Source organism: Cheilinus undulatus, linkage group 8 (genome assembly GCF_018320785.1).
Source record: "Cheilinus undulatus linkage group 8, ASM1832078v1, whole genome shotgun sequence".
Taxonomy (NCBI): Eukaryota; Metazoa; Chordata; class Actinopteri; order Labriformes; family Labridae; genus Cheilinus; species Cheilinus undulatus.
The window spans coordinates 31626543-31642569 of record NC_054872.1 but is presented as its reverse complement, the minus strand read 5'-3'; positions in this window follow the sequence as shown (position 1 = coordinate 31642569).

The window sequence follows — 16027 nt, the reverse complement described above, 5'->3', positions numbered from 1 at the left end:
TGGGAAAAAAAACAAGAGCAGAAAAAGAGAGCAAGACGGAGAGAAGATGAAATGGGTGCTATTTAGGCTGCAGGCTGAGAAAGAACCATATGAGGAAAAATAGAAACTGGCCGTTGGAGGGAAGGAGAGAAGATAGAGTTAATCACAGACAGAGACAAAGATGGGGGCAGAGGTGGTTATTGTGCTGCATGAATGATAACAACAATTAAGATCACTGTAAACACACTCGCCCTCAAACAGCTGTAGCAACACACAGACATATGCATGCAAGCTTTTGAATATACACACACCTTCCAAGATAGATGCATGGCTACACTTCCCCTGAATTGCAGCTTTGATGATAGAAAGATTTAAGGGTTAATGCAGGAATGAGCACACACTCACACAAACACAAAGATAATGACTACCTGAGAGATAGCAGGGTTAATATGTGAATAACGCACACACCAAACACAGCACATCATTTTCAATTTACTTCTGGTGCCAACTACCCTCCCTCCCTCGATTTCCTTCTCACTTTTTCCTCGCTCCATCTCTCAGGCTCCGGCTTTTTATATTCCCCATCTCTTCTCCCAATTTTCATGGCTTCAGGTACCAAACACAATCGCATTGATTAACAGAGGCCCGCTGACATAATATTCCCTCTAAAGTCACCCTCCCTCACTGTGCCTCCATTTTCCTTTCCCATCTTCCTGTTTTTTTCCCACGTCTTCATCAGAGCCCTTTCTGTTTGTTACAAGCTGCTGATTCTTTGACCCTGATGAGTCTTTAAAATAGAAAAAGAAAGGATTAAGAAAAGAGCAGTTGCAAAAAAAAAAAAAAGATGGGATAAACAAGAAAGAAGGGTAATGCAAGTACAGTTGGCTTGACTTGTGATGGGCTTAGTGATTGATTTACGAAAGGAGCAGAATGAAAAAGTAGGATACAAGGAGAAAAGGAGAGGACAAAGTGGGGAGGGATGTTGGGAGGCGGTGTAAAATATGTGAGGAGAGTTGCAGGAAAAGAAATATTGATTACCAGGATGTGTATACGTGTTTGGCCTAAACAAATACACTGCCAAACCTCCTGTTTTGAGTGGCAGGATGAGGTGTGTATGTGTGATGTGGGGGGCTAGAGAGAAAACAGGAGAAAGGGGTGGAATGAGATGGAATGAGAGGGCCACTAAGGGGAGGCGGATAGATACGGGTAAGAAAAAGAGATGGAGGTATGGAGAGATAGGAAGAGACAGACCTGTTAGTAGGAGAGAGGGAATAGGAGAAGGTAATAATGAAGGGAACAGGAGAGAAATGCAGGGCTTTGTTGTTTTTTTGTTTTCTTTAAGGCGAGGAAGATGTGGCAGGAAGGAATGGGGAGGACGCAGAGACAGGGAGAGAGAAAATGAAAGAGCTGGAGACGAGGCTGCAGGAATACAGTGCATCATATCATTTGGAGCTGTTTTCTACGGTGCTGAGCACTGAGCCATTTACTGTTCGGCCTGTCACTGTATTTCACTCTCATGAGGTGTTTACGTTGTGTCCTTCCATCACAGAGAGCCTTGTGGGAAGTGTGAACATAGTGTATTACTGTAAACTGTACCTACTTTCCCTGCAGTGTATCTCTGCCTATAACCGAAACATGCAAGTGCAACATCTTTACGAGGCGAGCTGCAATAAAGCAGCATACAAGTAAATTATAATCAGATCCCCTTCTAAATATATCTTACTATATAGTTCATTATGTGGTCCAATTCTGCAAAGTGAATCATAAAATAGCGTGTAGAGAGGGGGCTCACAGTGAACACACACACACACAGAAAGAAGAGGAGAGTGGGAGACTGGAAGAAAGATTAAAGTTTCATTCGATTTTCTACCATAAATGAGTCTTTTGTTAAAATGCAAATGTTAACATTTTACAGTATTTTTCCCATCTTGCCTTCCAAATGATCCCGACTTTAAAGCAGCTGCTACTGACTGCCTAAACCAAGAGGATGTTTAAACAGAGATCAATTAGTCAAATGGGATGCAGGGGTTCTATTACTGCTCCCTGAACAGAGTTCAAGGTAAGGAATCGGTTATAGAGGCATGAATATTAGTTTCTCTCAAATTTATGCTTCAGTAGAAGCGTTACCAGAATCTCACAATCATATTATATTGTAATATTAGGGAGATCATGGATATTAGGCACATAGAGTGTATTCAGAAAGTATTCACTTTTTTCATTTTTCTTATGTTATAGCCTGATGCTATGGTGAAAAAAAAAATATTCTCATGAATCTACACTCAGTACCCCATCATGACAATCTGAAAACTGAATTTTTGACATTTTTGCATTTGTCCCAAATCCACACAGGACCTCTGGAGCTCAGTCAGAGTCACAGTCAGCTTCACTGGCCAACTAGGCTCACGCAACAAGGACTTTGATTTCAGCTAGTTTTGCTCTCTATGAACAGGAATTAAACATTAAATGCAAAAAAAAAAAAAAAAAAAAAAAAAACTGTAAAAAAGAATGAATAAAATTAAGATTTAAAAATATGTAAACCATTTGTATGTTTTATTTCTAGTACAAGTCTGTGTGCAGTGGTAGGATGTCACCTCTTTTACTATCAATCAATCAATCTTTATTTGTATAGTACATTTTATACAAAAACAAAATAGTACAGGGGTTTAAAAATCCATAGGTGTCTATTGGTTAGGGCTCTCAAAAGATTACAATTTTTAATTGTGGATTACTACCAGAATCTCTGTAATTTATTGCAATTAATCACACCCTTTTATTGCATTTTAAACTGTTTTTATGTCATTTTGGATTCTTCTACTGTCTTAAACTAAGGATAACTGACTTCCTGTTTGGATACCTGCTTTTACAGGGAGATCAAAGATTGTAAAATTAACTTATACACAGGATATGAGGGGAGAGTAATGAGTAAATGTTTGATACCACAAGGTCCAGATGACCTCTGACCTGTCAGCTGAGCTGTCTGTGAGTTTTTTGACACTGAATTTGGTCGTTTAGGGGATAGTGCTGGACTTATTTTCTTTTACTGTGGCTGCAGGGAAACATATGGCTTAGTGTGTTAAGCTCTAATCTTGATGCACTTATTAGCTGATTAATAAACTAATCAGATCGATAGTCAAAACATCAATCTACATTGTCACCTTTAAGCTATGCTTTTATTTTGACAGAGGATACCCCTCCTCCCTCGGTTTTGTGGTCATATTTCAGACAGAGACTACACCAGGAAGGGTCTGCAGCCTACATCTTTATTTTCATTCATACAACTGCCATATGAGACCATTCAAGGATAAAAAAAAAAACCTCTCTTCTGGTATAGTGTTAGTGTTGTCTGATATGGATAAACAGAGGGAAAAGGCTGCACGCCTCATTTGATGCACTGATTTTAGTCTGCCATCTCATGGATTTATAATGAAAGTAAGTTGTCCGAACTCGACGCAGTTCAAACAGGAAAGCTGCTCTTTTTATACCCCCGCCCTGCCCGACCCTGCTCCTCACACTGGCAAATGTGTCATAAATGAAGGATTTTGTAATAACAGGAACTTAAGCACCGAGGAAACACTGTCTTGACTTCACAATGAGGACAATTAAACAATTTAAATAGTTTGAGATGAAAATTCTAAAGCAGATTAAAACAATAATTGGAAATTTAGTTAAAAGCCAGACTAAAAAGGTAGGACTTGACTTTGCTTTTAAAAGCATCAACATTAGGTGAGACCCTCAGGTCCTCAGGTAAGCTGTTCCACGGACGGGGGATGGAGTAGTAAAAAGATGCCTCCCCTTTAGTCCTAAATTTGGGGAGTGTTAACAGAGCATTTCCTGGAGACCTGAAGCTGTATATGGCTCGTAAGGTAAAAGCAAATCAGATAAATAAGAAGTACTAAGATCTTTTCCACTCCAGGCAGTCAGCTCTTGGAAGAGTCCTGATTGTGCCAAACTTCTTCCATTTTAGAATTTAAGTAGCCACTGTGCTTTCAGTGCAACAATCCTGTCTCTGAGCTCTGCAGAGAGTTCCTTCGACCTCATGGCTTGGTTCTTGCTCTGATGTGGATTGTCAGCTGCGAGGCCTTCTATATCAAATCATGCCCAATCAATGTATTTGACCACAGGTAGACTCCAATCGAGGTGTAGAAACATCTCAGCAAAGATTGAGAGAAATGGGAAGCACTAAGCTAAATTTTAAGTGTTCAGCAAAGGGTCTAAATACTTTTGTCAATGTGATATTTCGGTTTTTTAGCTTTAATAAATTTGCAAAAATGTCTGAAATTCTGTTTTCACTTTGTCATTATGGGGTACCGGGGGTAGATTAATGAGAATAAAAAGGACTTTTTTCAACTAAAGCATCAGACTGCGACATATCTTAATACTAGGTGTCAAGATTGCATTTCCAGCAGTAAAATAATACTGTAATTTATTCTTTTACTTTGAATAAAATGGAAGTGAAACCTCTCAATTTCATCATATTTCTTTTTCTCATGATTTATTTAACACTCTAAAACTTAGAATCTGCCATGATGTGGAGATGGAGATAGGAAAAAGCACCTTCAATCATCACTTGACGTTCAAATCATTTAATTATTTTAACATTTCCACTGAAATATTTGTATTTTTCATTGTTGGTATCAGTAATGAGAAACTCTCTTGATCTACAGTACAATTATTTTTCCACTGAGTCTGTTTACTTTGTCTTTTTATGCAAAGAAAGTGGCATTTACAGCAGCACAGAAGCTGGCGTTCATGCCAGCGCCTGTTAGAAGCAAACTAAAAACACCTTGAGGAATATTTACTGAGCACTTAAGAGCAAGAATATTCTCCGGCTGACAGAGACAGCTAATCAAGAAGATGAGAGAAAACATTCACACAGGCGAGTCAGCCTCCTCTTTCTTGTCCAAAATTGCTGGCACTTCTCAATCAGAAGCATCTCATCATATCTCCGCTTTAACATTTCATTTACACCGCATAATGAGCTCAATGTAATTCTAAATGATTACCTACAGGAATTAATGCTCACTGAGGATGATGCTATGCAGCAACATCTCCACTAGTATGAAAATTATTTTAAAAAGGTTTGTAGTTTTGTGTAGCTGAAGGCAAATCAGCTACTTTGAAGGTATAGTTCTCTATAGAGGATTACACTGAAGCCTATGCTACTGCAAACACCATAGAGGCATAAAACTTGTATAGCCTCTAAACAAAAAATGAAAAATTGATTCTTGCTGTCAGTGTGATGGTAGAAAAACAATCCCAGTGTTTTAGAGTTTCAGATCCCCACTGCTTCATTAACTGTACATGCTACAGCTGCATTGAGCGCCCGCGGTGACTCTGGAAGAGCGATTCGCGAGAGAGGGGTGAGCCGGTTGTTGGCATCCACACCTCTCTGAGCCCTTCTCTCCTGCTGAACTCCAATGGAGGCAGCCTGCCAGGCCTTGTGCTGCATCAGCTCTGCTGGGGAGAAGTGAATGGGGAAGGGAGTCTGTGGAGTCTGGAGCGTGGAACTTGTGGATTTGCAGTGTTCAGAGGTTGTGTTTTGCTCCACATCTGCTGCTTCATTCCAGTCCGTCATGCAGAGTAATGGACCCGCTGCCTGCTGCCTGTGGCACCAGCTGCATAAAATAAGCCTAGGCCAGTTCTCCATCGCAAACAAAACAAATGAAAAATATGCAGGCTAACACCTAGTCTACTGTACACCATTAGAAGAAACTGCAGTCTCTCTATGAGTCACTGTAAGTGCCTAGAATAAGAAACCCTCCCCTGAAGAAGAAGAAGACTCAATTTTTCTTCTTTTTTTACTCCATTTGTCCACATCTAAGACCGCAGCGTGCCAGAGAACATTGCTGCATGTAGTCTCTGTAATATCCTTGGTTCCATAGCTGCACCATAGTAAGAGATAAGATAAAGTGCTAGCACAGTGTGGTGCCCACAGTGTGCATATATGCGAGTGTATCGATGTCTACGTGTGTGCATGTGGTGCGGGGTAATATGGCAGTGTGGGGGAGCGGAGGAATGAAGAGAAGAGTGCAGCTGGAGCTCAATGCTCCTCGTGTTAATTGGCCCATACTTCAATCACAGCCACTGGAGTATGTCCTCTCTGACGGAACATATCCTCTCTCCCTCTCTTTCTCCCAATCTCTCTCTCTCTCTCTCTGTCCTGCTGCACTTGTTCAGCCACTCATCCACTCACTGACACACTCCCACATGACTTGCACACACACAGGCATGAGAACACTTCCAGACCCACTCCTTTACCGAGTCTGTCTCACTCATTTGATTTGGTCACACACTCATTCGTTCCTTTTATTCATTCATTTATTTTTTCACCATCTCACTTCCACTGAACTCCTCTTTCTTCTTTCTCCCACAACTCTTCTCCCTGAGCCCTCCCTGCTTCTGTCCCTCCACATAAGTCTTTGTCCTGCACTTCTTTCACTCCGTGCTTCCTCCCCCCCTTACTTCCTCCCTCTCATTTCTCCCACTCCCTATCTCTAGCTTTCTATTTCTTTGATCCCTGTCAAGAAGAAGAGCCACCAGGCAGGCAGCGGCTCTTGTTCCCATTGTGCAGAGTGTGCAGAGTGATCGGCGAGTAGCACAGCGTGCAGCAGCAGGGCGTACAGTAGTGTGTGTTTTTACTGCATGGCTGTAAACAGCAGTGGTAAAGCCCGCTGCTTCTGCTACCGCCGCCTCCCTCGGACTCGGTCGCTGTGGCCATCATAAGCCAGTCTGGTGGCAGAATCTGAGCCATCTATCAAACCCTTGTGACATCTTCGCAGGGAAATGCAACACACAGTATTCATAGATTACACATGCCACAGGCTGATAACCAGATCAGAGCCGGTTGCTTTCACAAAAGTGACACAATTTTTTATGTGGAACGGTTAAATTTGAGGGGCTCGCTGATAGGAGGATGAAAAATAAATTGTGGTCCACAAATATGAGACATCTGCACAAGGGGAGAAACAAATATCCAAAGGTGTGAGGTTTTTTCTTATCCAGCAACATCAACTGTCTTGACTATTGTAATTCCCTCATGTCAAAAAGCTCTTTCTTGCCTCCAACTGACACCAAATGCAGCAGCTAGACTTCAAACTGATTATAACACACAACATCCCATTGCCAGCCCTCAGCCCTAGATCCTCAGGTGGGAGCCTCCTGCTCGTTCCAAAGTTGAGACTTAAAGTCCCTGTAAGGTGATGAAAAAAATCTTATTTTATGTTTGTTGTATGACTTCAAAATCATGAAAAACGAGGCAGTAATATCTGCTCTAGGATGAATAGGGTGTGTCAGTTGAATGTGCTGAAGCCACACCCACTCAGGAAATACAACCCTCTCAAACGTTAAAGAAATCGTTTGATCAGAACCATAGACTGTAGAAAGAATTGAACAAAGCCCATGTGACGTCAGCCTTCTGCCTACAATAGGCAGACTCAAACAGCTCTTGAAGCCAATCCACGGCGGCTTCCATATTGAAATCGCAGTTGCAACCAAACTTTGGATCAACCTGACAGCCCACCCACTAAGTGCGACTTCCTGTCAGCTAGCTAGCATTCTGGTTGACAGAAATGTAGCCTCTGGCTGTCGAGCTATCTGTCAATCAAATGAGACGCGCCAATCAGTGCTCAGTGGGGGTTTTCCTAAATATAATCTAAACAATCATGGTACAAAAAAATTCACCCCCCGTGCAGTGAGAGCACATGAAGACATTCACTAATAAGACACGTTTTGTTTTTTGAACCAGGCTGTAAACCAGTTTATTTCTAGTGTAAAAACCAGCTTTTTAACAGGTGTTCAGACGGGACTTCCGGTGTTCCAGCAGCCAGCCTCAAGTGGACACTCGCGGTACTGCAATTTTTTGCACTTAAGCACAGGCTTCATTTTTCAAGACTGGAGGTTGATGCTTGATCAGAACACAGCTGCCTGGCTCTGTGCCAGAGCAGACGCAGAATTTGGGGTTTAAATTTACTCATTTTCTGGCATAGTTCTCTTTATTATGATGCTTTTAATGACCCGTAGTTTCCCGTGGCTGATAAATTTGAGAAATTTACCCACAATGAACAAAACAGCAGCATGTAGCTGGCTGTTAACTTTCAATGCAGGCAGTGACATCAACTAACAACAGACTGTACTGAGTCGAACTGCTTGGTGATTTATGTCGTTGTAGCATTAGGGGGGCTGGGTAACTCCTCAAAGAGACCAGCTATGATTGCCATGCCCAAATAAAACCAAGCCAGGAAAGAGGTGAACAATTTTCAACAGTCTACATAATAAAATTCAGTTACACATAGATCTCAGTGTTTTCAAATGTTCACAGCAACCTTATTTCAACATCTCCAGTGTGTTAAGACACAAAGTTTGGATTTCACTTTAAAGGGTCTTTAAAACTAAAGATGATCAAGCATTTTTCTATCAGGGCTCCTCAACTTTGGAATGACTTACCAGAGGAGATAAGTTGTGAAGAATCAGTTGCTTCTTTTAAATCACTTCTAAAAAGTCATTTTACTGACTTTTATGTGAGGTCATCTTCTTATTTGGTTTTTATCTTCTATCACATTTTTTTAACTATCTTTTTAATTATTCAGCACATTTCAATCCCTCTTAATCATTCACTATTTTTATCTCATCTGTTTAATGCTCATGTCTCCTTTATTGGTTTCCTTATTTCTACGTTTGCTATTAAATTGACCCGTTTTAATACCTTTATATTTATAAAGCTTTATTTTACTTACTGGCTCTTGTTCTGATTTCTTTGTCACATTTGACTGATTTTACGCTCCTTTGATTTTTTTCTCTCTCTTTGGTTTTACCAAGTGGCAACCTCTGGTCCTGAAAAATGAAGCCAATGCAGAAGTGCAAAAAATTGCAACACAGCAAGTGTCCATTTCAAAGTGGCTGCAGGAACACCGGAAGTTTTTTTACACCACAAATAAACTGGTTTACATCCTGGTTCAAAAACCAAATGTGTCTCATTAGCTAATGTCTTCATGTGCTCTCACTGTACGGGGGGTGATTTTTTTTGTACCGCAATCGTTTAGATTATATTTAGGAAAACTCACTGCGTATAGATCGGCGTGTCTCATTTGATTGACAGCTAGCTCGACAGACAGAAGCTAAGTTTCTCTCAATCAGAATGCTAGCTAGCTAGCTGACAGGAAGTCGCACTTAGTGGGTGGGCCATTAGGTTGATCCAAAGTTTGGTTGCGACCATGATTTTAATATGGAAGCTGCCGCGGCTTGGCTTCAAGAGCAGTTTGAGTTTGTAAGTAAGCAGATGTCACCCAGGCTTTCTTTCCACAGTCTATGGTTTTTACCTCATTATGTCTCTTTTATGGTACCTATGATGTCGTGATGTCTTTGATGTCTAAGTTTGCATAGTGTCTTATGTTGTGTCCACATCAGACACAAGTAAAATCCTTTACGCAATTTAATTACATGTGAAGTCAATGTAGAATGGAAGTAGACACAAGTTTGCCTCGGGCGGCACTAGTCGCGCAAATTGAGTAAGTAATTTATACAAATGAGGCGAACTCACACCATGCTCAACACAACATTTGCTTCAGTCACTTCCATTCATTTTCTTCTGCTTGTCTGGGTCCTGGTCGCAGTGGCAGCCGGCTAACAAGTCAACAAGAAATCCCTCTACCCAGTGACACTTTCCAATTCCTTCTGGCGGATCCTGAGGCGTTCCTAGACCAGAAAGGATATATAATCCACCCAGCACATTCTAGGTCTTCCCCGAGGTCTCCTCCTGCCTGGAGTACCTCCACAGGGAGGCGCTGCAGTGGCTCTACTCTTAGTTCCCTCTGGAAGTCTGAACTCCTCAGCCTTTCCTTAAGGCTGAGCCCAGCCACCCTCCAGAGAAAACTCATTTCAGCCACTTGTATCCGCAGTGTCTTTTTTTCTGTCACTCATGGTGTTTGTCTGTGGCTACCCCGAGCTATACAACAGAACGTGCTTGTTCTACTGGCACAGGAATAAAAATGGAACTTGCTTGGAGGAAAGTGAGTTAAGCCCTTTTCACACCGCCACGTGGCAACTTTCCACCTCCAGTCATTTTAATGAGGGAAGGACGGCAACCAGGAAGCAGTTTTAACCACGGCGGTAAGACCCAGAAGTGGTTGCCGCCCACATGAACGCACACAGATTTTGCCCTGCCACTCGGAGTTCAGTGTGTTGAATTTTCTGGCGGCAGCCACCTGGCAGCAACCAATCACATTGAAGGAGGGAGAGAACCCAGTAAAAGCAGGCTTCGCAGTTCAAAGCAAAGAATGGAGGAGCTCCTAATGTTGGTGTCAGAATATCCTGAGCTCTACAACACGGCTCTACCGTCGTACAAAGACAACCAGAAGAAAAATTGTGGAACCAACCATTGAAACGTATTTTCCAGGGGGAATTATTTTGATGATGGAACCGTATTTTTCCCTTCGTTTTATAGTACATTATGCATGTTAATATACAGAGATTGTGAGGTACTCTACGTGTTTTTTTTTTGGGGGGGGGGGGGTTGTGATGGACTTGTGGGCAGGCTCTGCTGTGACATTCACCGTAGGACCTCTACGTCATTGCTGCCTCGTACAGCGACGGCAGCAGCTGCTTTATAAAACACTCAGCATTTCGGGGGACTCCTCTGGCAGGGAGGCGGTTTTCAGGGTAGTTACCACACGGCGGTGTGTAACCAGCTTAAGGAGGTTGGATTGCCTGATTAGTTGTGAAAACATTTGTCTGTCACTTGATTTCAGCAATCTATTACCAAGTTAGCACCATGGTTAGCACTGCCTGGGTTAGCAGGTCACTACTTGAGAGTGCGCCTCTGAAGGATCGGAGGGACCCCGACACGTCAGCATCTCTCTGTCAGCTGTGGGCTTTCCATCATAGATGCAAAGCAGCAATCCTGTCAATGTAGTCAAGGTCGCCCATGTTTGATGCCAACTGACTAAAATGCCACATGTGGGAGAAGGAAGCTCCTCCCCTCTCAGGTCTTTTGGGCACCCGTATACACGCGATTTGACGCATGAGTGGAGCGAGTTACATGTACAAATTAAAAGAAATTAAGCAACTAAACCTCCTATAGCTACTCATTCAGATCTGTGCTAACAGGCAATCGTTCACGCCTGTCGTGAACACAAGATTAGTTTGCTTGGTTTCTTGTGACATCTGGGTTCTTGGAATCTTATAGTGCAGTTAGTTTATTATCTTGATTGTGTTTTTTGTTAAGGTTCTTGATCTGTTCGGGTTCTGTTGATGTTGCTGGGTATCATCTGCTCTGTTGTCTTCATCCTCTATTGCTTTGTTCTTATGTTTGCTTTCTCACATGTCAAAGCCTCTGTTAGCCCCTGTTTTTAAAAGTGCTATACAAATATATCTATTATTATTTTTATAAAAATGGCTGCTCTTCCTTTAGTTATTCTGCTCAAGTAAATACTCGAAGGTTTTAAATGAAAATACAGTGTCATAGCTCTAGGCTTTTACATTCTCCACTCAATCTAGCTTCAAATGCAAGAACTGTTATTTGTATAATCTGCAGTCCTACAGTACAGGAGAAAGTGAAACCTGTACTGACTTTGCATGACACCCGTTTTCGTTCTCTGTTTGTCCTTTCTGTGTTTTGCAACCTTTCACAAGAGCAAAATGAAACAGTCACCTTGACATCTCACTTTGATGTTTCTTCACAGTAAAACGCCATTTTACCCTGACATTTCAAGTCCCTTTAATTTCCCTCACACAAAATGCGTCTCACTCCAAAGTTCAAAGTATCTTGGCTCTTTAATTCTTATATTTTTTCACTGGTTTGGATTAAACACTTCCGACAAGAGACAGTGTCAATTAATTGGACTTCACTTCTGTACATTCAGGAGATAAATTTCATTACTTGAATGGGAACACACTCCTTGTTTCGCTTCCCTCTATGGATTGATGGAAATGAGATGAAGCTGACCCTGGACCCTGCCTCTGTGTAGAGCTGACAATTCCCTGACCTCATTTCTTAACAAAAAAAGAAAATGTTTTAGTCGTAAACCCCGCTGTGGTTTCTGCCACATCAAACACAGAAAGCAGTGATGGGAAATCAAATCCTGTACACATTATCATTACTGAAAGATTCGTCTTCTCATCTCATCTCTCTAAGTCATAACATCCTGCTCTGGGTGCATAATTACTTTAGTGGAGAATGTGTTTAATTTTGCTTCAGTATAATCTCACACATGTCTAGTAATTACGGTAATGCTTGAAAATGAACTCGTATAACCTGAGAGAAAAATCAGCTGTTTAAAATAAAAGCCTGTCAGTTTTTTTTCCTCTTTGCTTTGTAATACAGCCTGAGCCTCTTGAATTATTCACTTTTAGTGTGTGAGTGTCTATGTGCTGTCTCTCAAACCCCTGCCATTCATTTAATCCTCAGGACATTAAAAGCACACACATACAGGTTATTTTGAGATGCAGAGAGCATAAACAACATAAATCTGCGTGTGAATGATGCACAGAAATATTTCAATTTTGACTTTATCTTCTCTCTCTTCCTTACACGCATATAAATACACCATTCAGAAAACATTGACTACAAATGGTTTACTGCTCTCATGAGTGTTCAGACATAAATATCTGTAAGGTCATATTCTTTCATGTGGAGAGGCTTGAGTATGGGATCTTGCATAAGAAATCCTAATAACACAGATTGTTACTCCAACTAGACTGGTTCCTGAACCTTTCACCACCACTGAAACTAGAATTTAGGCGATGCCTCATATTGCACTGTAACTGTAACTGTCTTTAAACCTGGCACTTTATGGCCACCGTATGTTCTGAGCTTCATCCTTCACTGAGTAAGCTTGGGTTTTTGGCTATCATGATATAACTTGTAAAATGCCCTTGACATTATCGTTTATCCAACGCCTGAATCTACTTCAAATGTTACATTTTTACTAACCTCTAGGAAAGACTAGCTCCTCGCCTAGGCTGTGCATTGTCATGTCACCTTCTTTAAGCCTTTGCACACAGTCTGTTTTTTTTTGTTTTTTTTGGTACAAATGTTTCGCATGTTAAAAGATCAAATGGAGCTCATGTTGTGCTAACTATTTTTACACACTGATGCTGAAACATTCTTCCATGATCTTTTTGGGGAGTTTTTTTGGAACAGGTTTGATTTTTTACATTTGCATCAGTCCAAGTCAACTAAATGGGTGTCTGATGATTCTGAACGTCTGCTGCTGCTTCTTTCTCCCTCCCTCACAGGGAACCCTCATTTTAAACATCATGATTTGTCCATGTATTATGTGGATATCAGCCATAGCATATAACAGATAAAGGCAGAACTTTGTACTCACAGCCACGTAACAGAGACAGAAATGAAAAGTTAATCTCCAACTTGGCACAGTGCTATGACATGAGCGGGTGTCGCATGAAGCTCTGCCAGGTTGGATGGATCCAGTGTGTTCTAAAAGGAGTGACAGAGCCACAGGCTCACAGCATATGGAACTATTATTGTTGCAAAAGTATTTGCAAATACGTACAAAGATCTGTGCACAAATCTGCAAATGCATAGCTTATACAAACAGGAGTGCTTTTTCAAAAGTCGGTCAGTCCTTTGACAGTACCTTCTGTTGTATCCTGCCTTCATTTATGCCGTGGATATAACAAGCTTTCAACATCATTGTCAACAAAACACAAAAGTCATAGTCCTGTGCCAGCTTTCTCAGTTCTGCCACATAATCACCCACACTATGCATACTTAAGGTCCTTGCACACCAGATATGAAATTTTTCATAATGTTCACAAACTCAAGCCAGAGCAGACCGGGAGAAGAGCAAAAACATCTTTTCTGTCATGAAAAGCTTTCAGTGTTGCTCTCTGCCCTTGTTTTGATAAAGAAATGTTGTCCAGTTCTGACAAAACTACATTTATCCCCCCCCCCCAAACACACACACACACACACGCACACACACACCAATTCATGCTAAAGCAGGTCAGCAGAGGAGCAAAGACATCTTTCACATCATGGAGAGCTTTTAGTGTTTGTATACTTTGTATCATGCAGAAACATGGTCCAGTTTTAGTAAAACTGATGCTGTGCTGAAGCTACATCTGAGGTAATCAACGTGCTGGAGGCAGCCATTGAAAACAACTAAACCCTGCCCTTAGCTAGGGCCTCATTCTTTTCAAATGATGCTGATTGGTCTGAGAAGTGTTTGGTTCATCACAAACATTGTGGATTGGAGCTTTTCAAGATGGATTTGTCTGATGACAGAGATGGAGTCTGGAAAATCCATCTGCTTTGCAAGGTTACTGAATTATGAGAGTTCAGGATTTTATTGAAAATCTTTGTGGGAGCATTTTTGAACCAGCACACCCAAGAAGTATTCTGAGAGGTATCAAGGACAATTGGAGCAGTAGTGTGGCATGCAAAATTGACACACAGACATGCTGCCAATTGTAGTAATAAGATAAGCCCAACTGGCCCGTACTAACTCAGCCTGAATGAATCTGAATGATTTTGTAAGGAGACTACACAGTTTGTATGGCCAGTGTCAATGCTTGTATAATAGAAGTGCTTACTTTAAGGCTGGCCAAGTGGAAGGAATATTTCATTTGTCTAGCTCGACCACAGACGTCTCATTGAGCGAGGAGCAGAGGTCTGCAGCACTGCTTCTCGGCTGGCCCCCTCTGCTCCCCGGCGGACTATAATACCACATAATTTACTGGATCTAATGTACATATAAATTGTTTTCTGTAGTTGCTTTTCTTCTCTGAACGTTCTGTCAAGCTGTCCTTACAATGCATGAGCGAGGGGATTATCTTATTATGTTTGTTTTAAAAAGGAATAATTTCTCACAGCTCAACCTTTTGAAAGGCATCTTGAATCTGTGAGGTCTTTGTGGTTTCAAGGAAAATAGCTTTAATATCAGCCCTATCAATGCAGAGCAATCATCTAAGAATAAAGCTGCACTCGTGCTGTGCATTTACATAATGTACTGTACAGCCATGAATGAAATCTTTAGCTGATTGTTGTTTTTTTATACGGGCTTTGTGATTGAAATCAGGTACAAATTGGATGAAACATTTCCAGCAGATGTGATGAGACAGTAAAAATAAGTCTAGGGATATTCAGAATTAAACAGAATCATGTTAAGGCATGGAATAAATACCCTGTTTTTTTTACACAATATCATTAGTTGGATTATTTTCTCATCCCATCTCAAGCCAGTAGTCGCAAAGCCACCATGCAGCTCGACTCTGCCTGCACCAGCGCCTCCATTAATTCCCTCATTGATTGGCCAGACACTGGGATCACCTAGCCAGATCTAAATCAGTCACTAATTAAAAGAGCAAGATGAAAAGCAGCCGACACTGCAGCCCTTCAAGACCCGTAAGGTGAAACATTCTGTAACAAGTACAAACTAGGAAGCAGCTGAAGACTCTCAGCAGATAGAAGCAGCTAGCTCTGCATAGTAATGATTCACAATCTTATTCAGAGGATAAACAGATTAAACTGGTGTGGGAAACCTTTACTGATACCCATCATGCCTTTGCACAAGGTCACACAGGCAGATGCACACACAAGAGCAGGAATGCATAGACAGACATTACACTTAGGAATAAATATGTACAGATACCCTGTCACACTTTAACGTACACACCCACACAAGCCGCAACGTACTGAGAGAAAATGGAAGCTGGTCTCTTCAGAAGCAGGCGCCACATGTTGCTGAAGTGAAACCAGGTTTTGTTTGCTTAAAAAAATCAAACACTGCTATGGTACAACATTGTGTACATGTTTGAGCTGTGTTCACAGCACATCTGGCTCAGCCCCCGCTCATAACTAAAGGTGTTAAAAACACTCCTGTCAGCCTATCCTATAAACGTTAGAGGATCAGTTCGGCTCAGGAAATTCACTCACATGCAGACAGAAGCCCAACAACAGAGAAGAGTCTGAAAGGCCGCTGAAGATTTTTTTTTTAATAGAGTGGAGTAAAAGGTATTGAGAGGTTAGTGAAGGGAATGTCAAAACCCTGCTGTGATGTCTTCACACAGATGAATCAAGAAGCCCTCTAAT